Source organism: Sorex araneus, chromosome 1 (assembly GCF_027595985.1).
Source record: "Sorex araneus isolate mSorAra2 chromosome 1, mSorAra2.pri, whole genome shotgun sequence".
Lineage (NCBI taxonomy): Eukaryota > Metazoa > Chordata > Mammalia > Eulipotyphla > Soricidae > Sorex > Sorex araneus.
This window is the reverse complement of record NC_073302.1, coordinates 266,769,255-266,789,948: the sequence shown is the minus strand read 5'-3', so window position 1 is coordinate 266,789,948 and position 20,694 is coordinate 266,769,255. Positions and strand designations below refer to the sequence as shown.

Genomic DNA, 20,694 nt, shown 5'->3' with positions numbered 1-20,694 from the left:
AATATAAAAGTTGTAAAATATTAAAATGGCTTTTATTATAGCGTTTCTTTTCCAGAGCTAATATAAGAATTGTGTGCTTTGTATCACTATAAAAAGAAACAAAATCTCTCACTAAAAGTTGTAAAAATATTCATCTCCTTAAAAAAATTAAGCATTTTCCTAAGACTATAATGTTATATCAGAGTATTCAGTATACTACAATTCTGTATTTCTGACATTTACAAGGACGATAGACAAAGCAGAAATAAAATGTTATGTGTTTTCCTCAAAAAACAAACCACAGCTGGTGGATTTAATTTTATTCCTACCAGCCGTGACAGCAGCCTTTTTAAATATTGAAAGTGTGAATTAAAGCTTCTGCAAGACAGTTGCCATATAAATTTCCTTAGCCACTATTAATTATATATGAAGTATCAGAAAATTGTCCTGGCCTCATTGGAGGGGTTTCTAATACAATGGTGAAGGCAAATGTTCACCAGTGTTTGCTTACCAGAACCCCCAAGAAGATAGTTGAGTACATGTGCCAACCAGTTTGTTCTCTAAAACATAAAAAAAAAAGTAGCTTCCAGATTATTTCCATGTTTCTATGTTTGAGGCACTTTCGTGGTGATTTTATACAAATTTTACTGGAATCTTAATGAACTCCACAATGGTGATGCCTGATAGAACTTTCAGGTGAGTGCATCACTCTGTGCTCACACTGTTTAGTTCAGTGACTATTCACCACTCACTCATAAAGTAGAGCACTTTAAAGGTGGCAACTATCATAGAAGAGGCAGTTATTTGAGTTTATACAATGTTAGTTAAATTTAGATAGACACATGCAGCTAGTGACTCCTGAATTTTACCTAGGATGCAGGGTGAAAAAATCCTCGTTTGAATGAAGAAAAGGGAATTTTGAAATTATTATTTTAGGCAAGCTTTGGAGAGTCACATGACAGTTGGAACTATTTGGCTTGCTCTTCCCACAGGAGGGAACTTTGTGAGTGCTGTCATGGCATAGTGAGTTGAGGCATTTCAGGTAGTGAGTGAGTGAGAAGATTTAGTTGGACAGTCAAGAAAGAGAACCTTTAATATTTACTAGTGTCAACATTTTAGCTGCTTTAACAGGAAAGACAAGCAAGTCTTACTCTCTTGACTGAAGTCAGTCTTTGAAGATGTGTGGAGGACAAATTGGAAACTCTGAAATAACCCACTGACACATATATGGCCAGAATTAGAGCTGAACTGGTGATTTAAAATTAGGAAGGTGATCGATAGACTTTTCTTGGTGTGTTTGCCTCCTTGTGCTTGGAGGAACATACGTTTAAGATGGTTATTTTAGTATTTCACTGTATCACTGTCATCACTGTCATCCCGTTGCTCATCGATTTGCTCGAGCGGGCAGCAGTAATGTCTGTATTGTGAGACTTGTTGTTACTGTTTTTGGCATATCAAATATGTCACGGGGAGCTTGCCAGACTCTGCCGTGCAGGCGGGATACTCTCGGTAACTTGCCGGACTGTCCGAGAGGGGTGGAGGAATCAAACCCGGGTTGGCCGCGTGCAAGGCCCTACCTGCTGTGCTATCGCTCCATCCCTAAATAAATTTTAGTATTTATCTATAAATAAGTTTTACTATTTATTTATTTACTTACTTACTTACTTATTTATATTGGGCAGGGGTTCCTGAGATGCTCAGGAGACCCAGAATCTCTCTAGCCAATCTCACTTAGCCAATCATGACTGCTGTTTCCCTTAGCCAATATTGACTGCTGTTCAGTGCATGGGCCTAATGATATGATGCTGGCCTTGTGGTACCAGGGAGGCCATCCATAGACGTAGAGGCCTGCAGAGCCAAATCCGGAGTGCTCAGGACCTTCTGGTGTGCAGCCTGTGATGCTCAGAGTATTAGAGATAGGGCACATGCTGTCTGCTCTTCGACCCTGAGGTCCCAAATTATTGTGTATATTTGTTTTGTTTTGGTTTTGGCTTTTTGTGCCACACATGGAAGTAATACGCAGGGCTCACCCTTAGCTCTGTGCCCAGGAATAACCCCCCGTAGGCTAAGGTCACCATATGCTGTGTCGGGAATTGGACCTGGGTCAGCGGCATGCAAGACAAGTGCCTTAACACCTATACAGTCTCTGTCCCTAAATATATGTTTTCCCCTTTTGTTAACTTCTATATTTACTTTTTCACTTTTATTGAAAACACCATTATTTACAAAGATATCCATAGTTTTGTTTTAGACATACAATGTCCCAGCACCAATCTCCTCACCAATTTCACTGTCTCTCTACCAGTGGCCCTAGGTTTCCTGGTTTCCTCTCAACTCAAGTATTATTTTTAATGCCAGTCTATTGCTGCAGCACATTCTGTACTCATCTCAGTTTAGCATCTAGTTTTTATTTCCCTTTTACTAGAGATTTGTTGTTAAATACGCAGTAGGTGGCACAACATTTGAAATTACAAAATGTCTTATGAATCCAGCAGAATTCAGGGCTCTTAGACTGGAATTAAAGGTACACTGATTTTTGAGTGATGCCTTTTACTATTAGATTTAATAATGGTGAATGTATGGGAAGAATACAAAGGAAATGCAAACTTTCTTTTTTTTTAAATGCCAAGTTCAGTCTGATTCTATCCTTTTAAATGGTCAAAAGACTTTGAAACTTTCTCTATCATATGATTATGATGTGTATTTGATGCTCTTATTTTAAGTGTTCTTTTGAGTGAGAATTTTCAAATAATGTATGTTTACATTTCAATATATAGGGGTAAGTAATATGTCTAAGAAAACAGCATATATGCAGTCTGTTTTTATATTTGCAAATGGGTAGCTTTACAGTCATGGAAAAGTGCAGAAACTTTGTAACACATAAATTGGCATACTTGACATATTTTAGGTCCAGATTTGTAAATATAAGTCAAAATGTTCAAATGAATAAATTAAAACTAATTTCTTGGCAACTATCCTATTTAAAAACACATAAAATTTACATGACCACTTGTACTTGAAGACTGTATCAAACTGTTGTAAGGATATTTGTTAAGATTCTTGTGTAATGAAAATTGCTAAACAGGATGTTAAAGCATTACTGTGAATCTTACAAGTACCCAGCAAAACAGATACAATACACTTTAACTTTTAACTTGTTCAGGAGACTTTCTGATCTTGAACTATTTTTCCCTCCATAAATACTTCTCTGTATGTTCCTGAGTTTAGGGGTAGGTTTAAGTTAATATGTAAGAATTTACCACTGACTGCTCATATGGTGAAATTTTACCTCTAAATTATCACATTCATTTTTAAATGAATTAAAAAAATCTACTTTTCATTACCCTGTACAAGTATTAGAGGCAGAAAAGCTTTGTTATTGCCAACTGTTTGCTTAAACATACAATTACTACAACTCTCAATATTTTTAAAACATTTTGCTGTCTGTATTTCTTGTCTTGTTATTGTATATTCTATATATAAGCAAATTCTTGGCATACCTATAATGACTGCAGTAGTTTTAGAGTTTCTTGAGTGTGTCATACTCTGAAAACAATGATAGAGTTTTTATTCCTAATTAATCTTTACTATATTTACAAACAGCAATTTTTAGTGATCAGGTATTTAAAAAATTTTAATTTAAACATATCCCTCACTAAAATTTGTATATATTCACTACTTTGTATTTATGTAAAGAATAAAATCTTTATCCGAGAGAAAGCGAAAATTCACACTTACATCCTTCACTTACTGGTTTTCTGCTTTTGTAGCTCCAAATCTAAGAACTGCTATATTTTTTCTCTTCTTTACCTTTTCTTTAGTAACTTCATTTCACCAGGACAGATTGAATATGTCTTATTTACATTATCATGTAAATTAATAAGGAGTCAAACTATTATTGAACATAGACTAGAGAAAAATTCATTGAGTGAATTCACAAATCCGGTGGGCCATTGCTTGCAACTCAGATGCTGATAGCTCTCTTTCTCAAAAGTTATTTTTTTCTCTTATGTGCACAGACTAAATTTAAATCAATTCTGGAATATAAGAAAAATAAAGGATGGTGAATATTTGTTAAAAAAGCAGACAATCTTAAAGGATTAAAATGCTTTAATCAGACAGAAAAAAAAAAAGGCTTTGGCCACTTGATTAGGGCTGATTTCCACCATCTGCTTATACTTACCGAGGATCTAGCCCTGACTGAACACTAATTTGTGCACTTCCTAGAAATTGAAATCTCTCAGCAAGCAAATTAACAAGAGCAGGGATTCAGCAATAATGGAGCGCCTCGGCTTTTGTTTCCCTCTGACAGATGGACAGGGTGTGCTCAAATTGAATTCAGCTTTAATTGCATTGTGCCATTTAAAATTTTATCTGCTCCACAGATTTTGTTTACAGGTTTCAGGATTCCAAACCTTTGGAAGTTTTTTTTTTTTTTTTTGTCTTTTTCTTTTCCAGTACTGGCGAGATAAAGAACATTGTAATTCTGTGTGACTGGGAGGTGTTCATTACAACTCCTTGCCCTGAAGGGTGGCACGTTAAGAAAAGGAATTATGTTTTTTTTTTTTTATTCCCCCTTTTAATCTGGGGCAAATGAAAAACAATTCAAACTTTGCATGAGTTCAAATATTGGCAGCTCATAAATAAAAGTAATCAGAGTTCCTCAGTATGTCATATCTAAGTAAAAAAGGAATTTGCCTCACTTCAATTAGGGCAGTTCAAACTTTGCCTAAGAGTCTGTCAGTTGGAAGGCGCACTCCTGAATTCTAGAAATAAACTTTTTTGGGGGGTCAATGAATCATGATATTGTAAAATTACTTTTAGTTTCTGCTTGATTGACAGTCTTCAGATAGGACTGACTTATATGAACTGTTCTTTTTGAGCAGAGGTATAAAATACTAAATCATTTAGGCATGTCCTAAACATTCCTGTGAATCTAAGGCTGAAGATGCATTTGTTACAAAATTGCTTGTCAATCTACAAGCATTTCCTCATAAATCTATGGCTTAGTAGGTACTAAACTCTGACATTTCTGGTGGCACACAGAGATCCTGAAAGCTTGAATATACCATCATAAGATTTGATTTGCACCCTATTTGTGTGAAGATTGAAGACTTTCAGATATTGAGCACCTTGCCAGGAGTGGCTGCATTTGCTTTACATAAGGCAGACTGAGGAAGGTGGGAAAAGGAAGAGTATGGAGGAGAGAGAGGTTATAAGTCTCTGAAATCTAGAAAATGCTGTTTTGTACTTATCCCTAGTGATAGGTCTAAAATGTGCACGGAAAAGCCTCTGAACATAGTTTATCTACCACAAGTACATAGTTTTTTTTTTATTAACTCTCATTTTTATTTCATCATTTCCTTCTACTTAAGAATGATTTGTAAATGGGAAATGAGCAATGTGCAAGCTCCTTGCATGTGTTACATGTACATTTGTTTATTATTGCAGAGATCTCCTTTTAAAAGGTCTTTCTTAAATTATTAATAATAATTGAAATGATCCAAGAACATTATCTGATGACTTTAAATCAGCTGCTAAGTTCTTTTAAAAATGCAATATAGGTTTTCGGATAAAATAGCTTTATTCTAAAAAACAGGTTTACATTTTATCAGAACATATTTAAACGTTTTTCCAGAGGTTTCAGCTTACACGAGATCTCCAAATTCTCAGTTAGTAATCAAATGTGGGTGTTGCAGAGAACAGCTTAGTTTTTTAAAGTATAGAAAAACCTCTTCTGAGTTTTCTTTAGGATTGTTGTGACTTTATGGACAGTAAAGAGAAAAGGTGTCTCAACGTTATCATTACTAAACAGTTTACAAATCATTTAAAATTTAAAAATTTTAGCTCTCAGTTTATTTACAACAGGACTTTATTGCACTAATAGAGAAAGTTGATCTACAAAATAATTTGTTTTTGCTTATGTTCTACATGCTAGTTTTCAAATTATATTCCTTTTAAAATTATTTTGAGCACTCTCATTAAGCAGATTTACATGTCCTAGTTTTTTATTCCATATTCTTTCTTTGCTGCCATTTGAAGCATCCGTACTTTATTTTCATTTCTTTCTTAGATATAACTCATATATGATTGTATAAAAATCATAGCATGTGAGACCTAAATAAAGTCTTGGTGATAATTGAGTCAAATTTATTCATTTTACAGATGAGTACACTGAGACCCAGGGTGTTAAAACAATTCATTCAGAGCTATACTGTGAATTTCTGGACAGGTTAGCATCGGTACCCTGGTCTCATAAGTCCCCTACCAGTGAAATTTCTGGAAGTATCTAAGAGTTCGTGAAAATGACCCCTAACACTAATAAACAGTAGTAGTATTTTAGTCACCTTATAGTAATTCTCTATTAATCGAAGACATATTCACACAGAACACTGATAGAAAAACATATGTATAGTATATGCATGCCTATAAGGCACGCATGCAATTCACTCTTATTCTATCAATAAACATAGAAATAGTGGTTTCACATTGCTGGTTCTTTTCATACCGGATGCAGTTATAACGCATGCCCATATTTTTCTTTTTGGCTCATTTATTATTCTGTACCTAGAATATAAACATGTATATGCAGATTCATAAGCTTCAAGTTTTTGGCACTTTTGAAATCCACATGGCCAGATTTAAAGCCACTTTTCACTTAATTGGGAATTCCATCATAGAGGTGCCAATCAGAGTGCTGAATAAACCTCGTGTTCCATTCTTGCCAACACGGTGTTTGAAAGCTGGTATGTGATATCTGTCTCCAGTTTATAGTCTGGTACAATAATGTCATTGCCCCATGTGGCAAATGGTGTAAGCTATTGTAAAACTGTTTGTCTATGTGATTAAGACATTGCTGCAGTGTGCAGCACCAGCCAATTACTTTTTTAATTTAATTATAGCAGAAAAAAAAGAGAATAGCATAATAGAAATTCTTGTCATAGGGAATATGTAAAATGTAAATTGAAGAGCCATGAAAATTTCATGCATTGGCAGCCTGATTTGTTTTTATTTTCAACTTGTTATAGAGACTGCGTTTATTCAATGCCATAAAATAAGACATAGTAGCATTTAGTAATTACTTAGTTCTACATCAAAATAATTATATACAGTATGCACTCGTGATCCCTTCTGCTATATATGAATGTAAAAATAAACACTTCAGGGCCTGTATCAGTTTTTACTTTTAGACAGTGTAAATAAAGCTGAATCTTCAACTTTCAAATTAAAACTGATAACCTTGGGCATTCAAGGCTTTTATAAAGGAAGGGGGAAAACTTTAGCTTGCCTCAAAACAGGTTGTGTCTCTGGAATGCTTCTGGGACTAAAGAGATCAATTAAGTGTGTATAAACAAACAGTTGGAAAAAAGCTACTAAAACAACAGAGGAGAGAGCTCTCTATTGGGCTCCAGGGGCCTGGGGGAGCGAAGTTTCATTAACTGGATCTGAAGTCCTATGGCCTTCTATAAACAGGCATTAATTAAAGAATGTAAAAAATAAAGTTTCAGACCTTGCAATATGTTAATGATCATATGATTCAGGGCCCGGGAAGGAGAAGAGCAGCAGAGGTCATAAAATAAGCATGAAGCATTTAATATGAGTGCTTGGCAGGGATTTCTGCAAATTAGTTGGTTATTTGCTGGTCCAAAGCAAATTAAGGTGATTTTGCTTCACTTGCTAATTTTTTATGTGCATGCTTGGCAAAATGTTTTTCACAAATGGATGAAGGTTATTGTTAATGGCATAATGAGAAATATTAACATATTTAAATAAACCTGGAAATTCTGACACACAACATAAGCATGCCATTTTTTATTTAATACAGAGATTGATACTCTATTAGGTGCTGAAGATGATTCCGGATGAATTTATTGAATATACACAGTTCAAAGTGTTTAACTTTGGGAATGCACCTGAAGAACTTTTTTAACTGTTTACATAAGTGTTTTTGGAAAAAAAAAAAAGTATAGCCAAGAGATGTGGATACAGGAAGATCCTTTTAAATCAACTTTCAGAGGTCATATGCTTGGAAGGAGTAAATGGAACAGATCTAAGTCTTAACTCTAAGTCAGACGCTAAATGTTTGTAGGTTCGTAACTGTGGATTTAGTGACAGTCTGCTTTTTCTACTTCTCTTCACCTCTTTTTATTTTCATTTTTGATGGAGATGAATTCTGCGCTCTCACATACTCTTGTTTAGTTTTCCTTGATGGCTTCACTTTCAGAAGTCAGTAGAGTTTAAAAATCGGATCAACTTCCCTGAAAAACTCTTTTGAAATTACAGTGAAACTGTTCAGTCACTTTAATTACCGTGAAGTTTCACAGAAGTACTGAATTTGGCAACCAGAGCCTTATATAGTCTATGGGGCTGGGGTAGGGATGGTACTATTGACATTGTTCTGTTACAGCAATTTTAGATGGACAAATTGCAGTTGAGAAAATTTCATGACTCGGTAAAATGAGCAATGATGACATCTGTGGATGCGGGTCTGTTCATATCTTTGCAGAGCCTTTAGGGAAATAAATATCTCAGAACATTCGGTGAAGTGAAGCTCACTCAATAAATCAACCTGACACAATAACACTTCTGGCACATGAGCCCCACGTCTCCCCAGCAACACCTACCCCTCTGTGTTCCTGTGCTACCAAATGGTGTCTCCCCATAGGCTTTTAAATCAAATCAGAGCGCACAAATACAGTGAGGATTTATTGGGAATTGGTTTTGTTCGGCAAAAACATTACTTATTAGATGAACTAAAATGATAATAAATTTTGACCCTTTAAGGACTGAGCCAATTCAGGCGATGTGCTTGTTGGTGGGAGACATCTAGAGTTATTTGGAGCATCATCATGCCATGAAGGTTTTATTGGGATTTGATTCCTAGTTTTTAGCTTATTTTTTCTTTTCCTGTGACAGTGATCTCTTCAAAGTACTAGGCCATTGTTCAAATCCTTCTGGGTGGTATGGGGCGATTTATTAGTAATATTGAGATAGAAAGCAAGAATGAGGTGTGCTCATGCACATGTGTACATGTATGCATGTGAGATGCAGCAGCTTAGTATGCATGAAGATAAGTATTGGGTGCTTCAGTAGTGGCAATAGACAACCTAGCCTTCCAACTGTAACAGGTAGTGTGATAATATCTGAGATAAAGAGAGTGTGTGAAGAAAGATTATTACCATCCGCTATTTTAAAATAATATATGTAAAAGGGTTGTATTGGATTAGATATATTTGAACTTTTTGTATTTGAACAAAATTTTTCATGTTTGTTTTAGTGGGGAGAGCAATAGCTCATCTATAAGCATTTTCCTTGAGATAATAGTTAACGAGGACAGATCTAATCCAATCATATGTCATCCCAGAAAAAGAGAAGAAACCACTTTCATCTCCATAAATATTCCAGATCTCCTTGGGAAAATAAATATTTTGCACAAGGCAAAGTTGAATAATAAGTGTTCTAATTGGATATGTTTACATGAACTGTCCGGCTTATAATTTAGTACAGTATAATACTTCTCCCTTATACAAACTGATAGGTCTCTAAGTAATTTTTTTCTTTATGTGATATTCTAATTTATCATTGTTCTTATAATAACTTCGAAATACAGTATTTCCTGTGTGTTTACCTGGCAAGTGAGTCATAGTTTTACAATAAATATGCCTTAGGAGATGTTGGAAATCTTTCTGGAAGGAATGTTTATAACCTTAAATCATTAGCTGAAACATGTTACGGCATTTCTAGTGGGAATTACTGATACTGAAAATGTGGTAATTGTTCAAAAGATTTGTCATCTGCCAAGGATGTAATGTAGTATGATATACTACATTACTGAAAAGGAAATCCAGGTAAATAACTATTTTTATAATACTCATAGATACTTTTATCTTTGATTAGTTTTCATATATAAGGAATAATTCTATTACTTATTTTATCAATCTGAAAGTATAATTTATTTTATTAATTTTCTGTATTCTGATGCAAAAAGACAAGCAGAATTATTTGAACTTCTTTACATGAATAAAATAATCATATCTTTAAAAAAGTGAAGCAGCTTTGAAGTCACAGAATTAGAGGTTGACATAAAATATTAAAAGGTAAATGAAATTTTCTGAATCATCTTCTCCAATAACATATTATTCCAGAAGATGAGTTGCTTACTCCATATTTAAATACCTGAGAAAAGAAAGCTTTATTTAGTTGCTTACTTCTCATAATATATTTTAAAAATAGTTCTTATTGTTTATCCAAATTTCTTCTTGTTATAAATTATTTATTCTAATACTTTCACCACAAAAAATATAGATGCACTACACACCAATTTAAAAATGTATTAGCTCTCTTTTTAAGTGGATTACAATTTTAAGTGTACTAGTTCTTTAATTTGATCTACCAGTCTTATTGGAAAGATACTATCACCTTCACATCAGAATAGAAAAATTGAAGTTCCAAGAGTTGAAATAACTGTATGAAAGTTGTTAACTCATTGAAGGAAATATATGTTTGCCTTACCTCAGAATATGATTCGTTTGGGTTTTTTGTTTCTTAGCAGTGAGTGCTGTCTGGATCATTTCTTGCAGTGTTAGACATTAGGTTAAGTTCACGGAAAGGTGCTTGGTGTGGTTTCTTTCCTCCATTTACAGGACTCTGACTCATTCAGCAATTTGATTTTAAGAGGAGTTTGTTATGAAATTACAGACAAAGAGTTATAAGCTCTACTTTGGAGAGTATCGAGCCCACACGGCAGATCCTGGCAAGCTACCTGTGGCATATTGGATATGCCAAAAACAGTAACAATATCTCTCAATGAGAGACGTTACTGGTGCCCGCTTAAACAAATTGATGAGCAACAAGATGACAGGGACAGTGACCTTGGAGAGATGGGAGTCCTTAGAGAGTAGTTGGGATATGAACTGAGCTTTTATGTATAAGGAAAAGGCAAAGAAGAGCAGGGAGTGAAGAAAGTAAACATGGTTGAACATGGGGATATCAAAAGATTATCAAGGAATATATGGATTTGATGGCAACAATTTAAGAATATGATTTCTACACTAAGAATATCAATTAACTTCTGTCTTTATAGAATTCTTAAGGCACTTGAAGACCATAAGTGTCACATCTCTTGCATAAAAATCTCCATGTCTTTATGTTCATATAATTTTTCTTGGCAAATGGTGAGACCAATCTAGATAGGTGCTTCTAAATATGAATAGACTGTTTAGGAAATAGTGATATTATCTCTTTTATGCCCCTTTATATTACTAAGTTAAATATTAAAAAAACTGGGAATTCAAACATGCTTTGATTTTACTAAGTGCTAATTTGTGGTTATGATTTGAAAACACCATATTTTATGTATCATATTTCTAGTAATTTTGAAATAACTATGAAAGTTAAGTCATTGAAGGCAATATATGCTTGCCTTATCTCAGAATATGATTTGTTTTGGTTTTGTGTTCCTTAAAGACAAAAACATAACAGAATCTGATTCCCCTTCAAAGAAGGTCAGATAAAGCAGAGATAGAATAGGAGTCAGGACACTTGTTCTGCATGAAGCACACCCTAATTCCATTACCCAGTACTATGTATGGTGTCCTGAACACCATCAAAGATTACCCCATCTCAGGGTGAAGAATAGTTCCTAAATACAACCAGGTGAGGCCTAAACCCCCTAACTCCAAGTAGATAAAATAAATAAAAAAGAAAATAGATATCACTGTATCACTGTCACTGTATCACTGTCATCCCGTTGTTCATGGATTTGCTCGGGTGGGCACCATTCATCCCTGTCAGGTGCTAGTATAGCCCAATGGCGTATTGGGGGCTCTTTCAGGATCAGGGGAACTACCCTGATCCTGAAAAATATATCAATTTATAAAATTAAACATATTTTTAAGATCAAATAAAATAACCTGTGGGGTTTTGGGGGTGGGTGTTCTTTTTCTTAGTTAAAATAATGAGAAATTAAATTTGGTACTTGAATGTCAACTTAATATTTTAATAATGATAGAATAAAATATGCCTAAATTTACATTTGCAAATTAAAAGTAAGTGCCAATTAATATACTCTTTTTGTTTACTAGGAGTGGGGAGTGAGCTTGTGGAGGCCAGGTTTCTGAATCTCTGGTATAACCAGGCATTTTATTTTCTGACCTTTCAGCTGAGTGGACAGAGAAATGTCTTGGGCTATCTGCATTGCTATCCTGCCTTTGCTACTGATTAATGCTGGGAATTAGGAAGGTTTCTTAACAATATTTTTAATGTTAAAATAAAGGAAAATGGGGGATAGAGTAATAATTCAAAGAGAGGATTTTTACCTTGCATAACCCTGGCGTGGGTTTGATCCCCGGAATTCCATATGGTCCTCTAAGCACCCCCAGGAGAAATTGCTGAGTGCAGAGTCAGAAGTAAGCCCTGATCACTGCTGAATTTGGCCCCAAACAACAGCAGCAACAAAAACAACAACAATAAGAAAGGATAATAACTGGACCAATAACAGTTTATGGTGAAGACTGAATTGTGGTTGACGTGCCATATAGACTCTGCATTTAACACAGTGCTTGCTTGCCTCAGGGTAAATTTAAAGCCATTTAAAAATCATAATTTATGTAAATAAATAGATTTTAAGACTAAAAGGATGATCCAGGTTCCAGCCCCACCCTCTTACTTATTAACTGTGTGCACTTGGTGTGACCTTGGTCAAATTACTTAAACTTTCAGTCTCAACTTTTCTCACTTAAAAGGAGATCTCATGGGATTGAGAAGTAAATGAAAGAGATACTCAGATCATTAATTTGCTTCCCTTTTGCCTTTTAGTCAAGAGCAAGGGATCAGGTTTGGTTAGGTTTCTGAGATGGGAAGTCTCTTGTTCCTCCCAAGTATCTTGGGACACAAATTTAATTTAGTCTTCTTCTCATTGGCAAGATTTTGCAGCGTTTTCCATTCCCCTTTTCCTTGAATATTAAAGATTTTGTTAACCAGGTTTTGAGTTAAAATGATAGTTTACTTCGTTGCTAAATAGATGATCTAATGTCTTAAAAAACGAAATCCAGATAAAGATAATCAAGAATTTTAGACAATTGAATAAAACGACTACCTAATTTAGTCATTAGATAGATAGATAGATAGATAGATAGATAGATAGATAGATAGATAGATAGATAGATAGATAGATAGACAGATAAATTACTAAGGTTGCACGTCCTCCTACTTACTACTCTCAAATAGGGATTTGGTGTATTTTTGTTGCTTTTCTTAATTTTGTTGTGCCCGGGTTCCAATACAGAGCTTTACATATGTAAGCCACTTGCTCTAACACTAAGTTAAGTCTTTGGTCCTAGTTTAATTCTCTATTCTATCTTTTTGCTCGACTATACCACTCTGGAAAAGTTTACCTGTGTTTTCTTAAATGCAACATTATGTTTGCAATGTTAAAACATTGTTTATTAAAATATTTGAGATTTGGGGGCTGAAGTGATAGCACAGCGGGTAGGGTGTTTGCCTTGCATGTGGCCGACCCGGGTTCGATTCCCCGCATCCCAAATGGTCCCCTGAGCACTGCCAGGAGTAATGCCTGAGTAGAAAGTCAGGAGTAACCCCTGTGCATTGCCAGGTGTGAGCCAAAAAGAAAAAAAAATGAGATTTTTTTAATTGATGGTGATTACTACAAGTTGTGCTTTAAGGAAAGTCCCTTTAGAATAATGCTGGTAGGATTCATATTTTCAGATTATTTTATTTTGTTCTGCTTACATTTTCTTTTTTTTCTGTTATCCCTACTTTTAGGTAAAATTAAGGGATGTTTTTAAACTTTTAAGTAACATATTAATGTGCCCTCCTAGCTGAATAGAGAATGTCAGAGTTGAGAAGTATGAATGTAGCATGCCAAAAATACTAGGGCTATGTGAAGTACATTTACAGACCCCTACCACTAGAAGTATATGCATTGTATAGTGGAATGCAAATTTATTTCTGTTTAGTAGAGGCTAAGTTGAGATAAATATGATTTTTGAAAAAAAAACATAAGTCGTGTCTGAGTTCTCAATTTAATATCCCAATTTAAAATTTGTAGAGGACAGGGACATGAATTAAATGGCAGAAGAACATGCTTTGCTTTGTGGAAGCCCTCATTGCAGTCCTTAGCACTGCTTGGTCATCTTAGCACTGCTGAGTTAGTGCCCTAAACAAAACAAATTATATGCAGTGGATTCCATAATATACTTTAGTTAACAAGTATTGTAATTTTATCATATTTCAAATTTTATTCTCTCATTGGAATCTTTTAGGGCATTAAAGAATTAGTCACTGCTGAAGAATAAGGTAGAACACCCAAAGAAGTATCACTATAACATGCTTGGACTAATTTTGACTTAGTAGACTTTGATATGCATATATTCTATATTAGAAAGCTCTGGAACTCATTGTCTTTGTCTATTTTTAGGCAAAAAAAAAGAGGGTCATTTGAAGATTTAACAATATGAGTTTTGTTTGGCAGATTCTATGTTCATATGTTGTTGATGTGGATCATTTAGCCTATACTTCCATTACCAGAGGCTCCATGAACTGTTTTGTAAATTTAGGGAGTTTCTTTGATCTGGCTCTAGAATAAAACAAAAACACCTAACTAGCAACTAAATGGTCTTTCATCTTCCCTTCAAAGTAAGAAATAAAAATAATCATTGTAAAATAATGCTTTCTTATTTCTTAGATTTTGATATTTCTGATCACTAGAAAGTTACTAACATTAGTTTTATTTTCAAAGTTAATACTTGTAGAAATTATTTCATTTAAGATATTATAAAAATATTTTTAAATTTACACATCTTCATAATTTTTAAATACTTTTATTGTCTAACCCTCAGGTTTTACTTTAATTTTGCATACTGCATAATAAATAAGAGATTTTCCTTAAACACAATGTAATAATAAATCAGATATATTAAATCTGCATACCATGCATTCTACAAAATGTGAACGAGGGAACTTGTAAACTAAGTCATAGTAAGAGTTATACTCCTCTTTTATTCTTTAAGCTTCAAAAATCATAACTCCTCATTCAAAACTGTTATTATATAATTGACCTCAGTGGTTTTAGGGACATTTTGAGAATTATCAGTCAAAAGACTTCAATGCATGAACCAAATCTGTTCAGTGAGATAACTAAAAATCATATATATATACATACAGATACACAGATATGCATTTATCTATGTATACATCTATAATATATAGATGTATATATATCTATAACTATATAGGTTTTACTAGAACATTCGTTTGTTTTTCTTTTGCAGTGTAAGGAAAAAAGTCTGTCTTAAATCCTATTTGTCCCTTATCTCTGTTTGTTCAGTTGTTTTTAATATCACATACTGAAAGAATTTCAATAGCAGTTTCACCATGAAGTCATTTGTTATCCTTCAGCAGGCTTTTTGCCTACTGAATTGTAAAGCAGTTCTGACTATTTGCATCCTCCAGATGGAGCGGCATATAAACACTCCCAGATATTTCTGGTAAGTATGAAAAAATATCTTATTTGTCCTTTCTGTGAATAAATAAGAGAATGTCAAATTTTATAGACTAATAAATTTGTATGCTGGCAGTGATATTGAATCTCTCATGGCCTGCAATGTCACAGACCCTGAGGAACATGATTTTTTTTTTCCTTTCAAATGAATACTAAGTCAAATAGAAGCTCAATAAAAAGCTGGGATTGGTTGCATTGTTTATGTCTGCCCAATATTCTAATTCAGTAACAATTGGTCAAGAGGAAATGCAGTTTACGTTTCCCAGGCTTATTGTACAACAAGCAGTCACACAAACATGCTTCTATGTGTCAGAGTTAATTCCGTGGTGGGTTAAAATATTTAGCACTTGGTCATCAGAGAGATAGTACATTGGCAAGGCACTTGCATAGAGCTGACTCTGGTGGGTTCCTGGCACTGCATATGATATCATGAGCACTGCCAGGAGTGATTCCTTTGCACAGAGCCAGGGATAAGCCCTGAGCACAACTGCGTGTGGCCCCTAAGCAAAAACAACACCCAAAACAAAAGAACTTAGACATGTTTATGTATATATATGTGTGTGTGTATATATATACATACATATACACATATTCATATATATAAATAAATATATATATACTTACTGACTTATATTCATCATATATACTATATAAGTATATACTTATATATAAATATGTATACTCATGTGTATTTATTTATAAATATATTTATTTATAAATCACTGTTATCCCATTACTCATTGATTTGCTCGAGCGGGCACCAGTAACATCTCCATATTGAGACTTGTTACTGTTTTAGGCATATCGAATACGCCACGGATAGATTGCCAGGCTCTGCCATGCAAGCAGGATACTCTCGGTAGCTTGTCGGGCTCTCCATGAGGAGTGGAGGAGGAACTGAACCCGGATCAACCACGTGCAAGGCAAATGCCCTACTTCTGTGCTATTGCTCCATCCCTATTTATAAACATGTATATAAATTTATATATACTTATATATAAATATACATACTTACTGACTCATATTCCTCATATGTTTGACTCAGAACCTAAAACTCTAATGGCATAAGTGGAATGACATCAAGCATGCAAATTTTTATGCATTTTTCCAATTTAGGATAAAATTGATTTATTTTATTTAAATTAATATGCATAATGTAAGGTGTCTAATCTTCATATTCAGCTAAATAATGAACCTCTGCAGTATCAGCAGTGATTGACAGTTTAATACTGCTTATGCACTTGACTGTTTACACATTACACCTTTGAGTTTCTTTTGAAATTAAATGCACTGTGCTCAAAACAGAATAGCATCATATATTTTACAAAGTAAATAGTTATCTTTTACAAAGTAAGAAACTGAACAACTTTCTAGATAAATATGTATATGAGCCAATAGAAATTTTTTTACCCATGCTGAAAAGGGGAGATTTTCAAAATGAATTCAGCTGATTATATTTTGAGCTATAGTTTCCTGAAGAAATAATTTTAAGAATACATATTTCTTTTCTTTTAATAAAGCAATTTAAGAAAAGTTAATATATTTTTCTTATTTTTTCTATACTAACTAAAAATTAGTATAGCATCGATTTAAATTCTAGAGTATAAATTTCCCAAAATGAGTTTTAGTTGAATGAAAGTAACTCTATGATGCAAACATTTAAAATCAATTTCAATAATGCTTAGGAATGAATGTTTATAAGGTTTTGTATCAAAATAGGTCCTTGATTTCTTCAAAAGTGACCTTTATGATATTCAAACTAACATTTAATGGTTTATGAACTTACATGGAAGTAGAAGATGAAGATGGTATGGGTGTATGTGTATGAGTATGTGGTAAAGTATTTTATGGCAGAAAGGACTTTCATCCTACATTTCATTTTTAAGATTAAAGTTACCATTTTAGCTATAAGTACTTGGTTTATTTTAATGTGTACAAATACACATATATTTATATACATATTCATTTAAACACAAAATATCCACACATAATGGCTCAGGTATTAATAGGAGTAGGTAGGAGAATATTCCATATGGACTACAGCATATAAATGGAAAGGGGTGTTAAATGCTATTTTGTGCTATTTATTAAAGCATATTATTATTGACTTTCAAGTTAATTCTCAGAAAAGTTAAAATAAGAAAGTCTTGAGTAGGCTTTACATTTATGTAATCTAAGTTCTGCTCTCTTCTACACACTTATTTTGTGAATTGTTTTGGAAATTTTGAGTGACTTAACATAGCATTTTACCAAAGCATACATATATAAACTATACAAATAGATGGATATCTATAAATGGATTGATATATAATAATGTGCGTACTATAGTGTCCAGCTTATATAAATACCAATTTAATTAAGTTCACAAAATTATGATATCACTGTTTTTCAAAACATAGTTTACAATATCTTATTTGGAGCTCCTTTCAGATATTAAGTCTTGCAAAGATTTATCTTTTGTTTATTGACAAGGGCCTCCCAGATTTCCGTTCCTTTTGTTCAAGTGTTGTAAATTTGGCATTAAAGGATGATATTTGATCCTAGCTTCCTTTATAGAGTTGCACCAAAGTCAATGAGAATTTTACACAAAGGTAAAGGATGAACTATGGCCCTGGACTAGTTTAAAACTGTATAGCATACCCTGAAGACTTATTGTTTAGTTAGGCATTTGTGCTGCATTTAACATTGCAGAAGAGTTTTTAGCTGTTGGCTTGACATGAAGTAGGACTGCTGCTTTTATGACTGATTACTATCCTCAGGAGAAACAGAAGTAGAGAGACACACACCATCGTCAATTAATAAAGGCTTTACATAGTTTGTGGTGCTGATTTGAAAAGGCTCACAATCTTAATGGTTCCCTTTATCGGTTGCCATTAGTAGGCTCAAAAACCAAAGATCTTGGAGTGAGAGAGGAAGAATATGTATAGCTTTAGACTTAGACATGATTATTTTTTTTTAAAAAAAATAAGTAAAATTGCTTTTTTTGAGAATTTCACATGGATAAGTCACTTGTGGTTCGTCACTCTAGTTAAAGTAACACAACTACGCTTTATTTGACAGCTGTACTTAAAGACCTTGGTTTTATGTTTTGAAAAATGTCATCTATTCCTTCAATCACTTGTAAGTCCCCTGTAATCTCTTTTTAATGTAAGCACACTGGAGTTTTCCCTTTTGTTTGCTGCCCTTGCATTATTTACTTTGATCTGCTGTGAGAAAATCTGAAAGTGTGTTGTCCTAAATGCTAGCATCTCACCAACAAGATTTGAGGCCTTATAGTCTGCAATGAAGAAAAAGGCTCTTGTGTGAAGATGCAGGTTTTGTTTAGTTCTCTCTCCCTGGTGGGAGCCTTAATTGCATTTTCTCTCTCTCACAGTGGCTGGCTAAGGAGTGCCAGCCTTCCCTGCTGATGCTGAAGTTTTCAAGCTCTATTACTCTGTGACGGAGAAAATTCCTTGGTCCAAGAAGAATAGGGTCAGATTAAAAAAAAGTGTTTAAATAAGTATTGTCAATTTACCGTGCACAATAAACAGAAGAAGAAACAATAGAAAAGCTGAGTGTTTTCCCCCTGAAATTGTAGAAACACTTTTTTACTCAGTTTATAAAATATCAAAGTCTAAATATCAGGAAGAAGCACAGACCCCAAGGCAAGGAAATCTCTCTTTCTCTCTCTCTCTCTCTCTCTCTCTCTCTCTCTCTCTCTCTCTCTCCTGCTATCTATATAATCTATATATCTATCTATCAAAAATCTATATTCTAAGGAGTATTTCTGGAATTAGTATGGACTGTTATCATATATGCCATATTCAGCTAACTTATAGAGATAACATTTTATTAGTCTTTTCAGTTCTATTTTGACTTTCAGAGCACATAAGAAATATGCATGTCATTAGATATGAAAAAAATTAATTTTCTTCTCATTTGTCAAAATATGCTTTCTCTCAACTGTGGCTATAGTTGCCATATCTCCTTCTACTTTCTGTATTTTTTCATTTGGTTAAGATTCAGCACCTTAACCACCGACTTAAAATTTTAACATTCAAAGTATCTTACATCTAGAAACTATATTGGCCTTAGTTCACAATTCGTAGTTGTTAGTTTTTGAGACATAAATGATTTCTTATGCATATAAAAATATATACATAAAATAATTGTTTTTAAACAATGCCATTTTATTATAACTTAAATGGATTACTTAGGTATACATATTGTTTTGCCAGGCCTTATTTTATTCTCTTCACTTGCTTCTAAATATTTGTGCATTTAGCTCTTTTTACTTATTAACTTTTTCACTTATATGTAACATTGGTTTTCTTTCCTTTTTTCTTGCCTCCTGTAATCTCCCTTTTTTCTCACTTTCTCTGTTCCAAATTATCATGCACTATTGCCAGTCCCGCATGCTACTCCATGCATGGCTTTGGGGATGCAAATGAATGGAAAGAGGATCATCTTGCTTAGGGAAAGTATATATATATATATATATATATATACTTTATATATATGTATGTATATATATACATATATATATTGATGTGTAATGAATAGAGAGGAAACATTTCATAGTTGGAAATAGCAAAGGTTGGTTGGATCAGAAGACAACAGGAAAGAAAAATAGATATTTGGAGCCTGACTTCTGAATAGAAGAAAGATTCTTAGAGGAAAATGTGTAGATCACTTCCTAAGGTTGGATTATGGATTTTAACTCTGACCATGTCCTCCCATTAGTAACCACTGGGCCTTTCAGGCTTTGTGCAATGAGCTGAGGCTAGTCAACAGAGTTCTTTTCAGCTATATTGAAAAGCAGTGATCCAACACATGAAGTGGAAACATCTCCTTGATACAAGAGTACACAGGGCTTTAAGAACACATTAACATTATAAGACAGATATGATTGTCATTAAAAAATAGCATCAAAAATCCTAGGTCTTCCTTTAATATATTCAAACTGGTTAGCAATGTAAAGATAACTCTCGAAAACTGGTTGACACGCACAGTGCACATTTGATCAATGGATACTTTGGGGGTTTAGTTTCAAGAAGGGGATGTTTTAAAATGTTTATTCTAGTCACATTTGAAAGCTAACCCAATTTTGTTTCCATTGAGTAATTCCTAGCAGAGGACACAAAGGTACATATATTAATGATATTGTTCTTAATTAGTGAATAATAAGATAAAACTGAAGCAAGTGGCAAAGACAT

General features: G+C 33.8%; 1 protein-coding gene across 3 annotated transcripts in view; it reads left to right on the top strand.

Annotated features, from left to right (window-relative positions):
• DACH1 (dachshund family transcription factor 1) overlaps positions 1 to 20,694 on the top strand; it is a 423,983-nt gene that overhangs the window by 66,389 nt on the left and 336,900 nt on the right. The gene's annotated exons all lie outside the window — the stretch shown is intronic.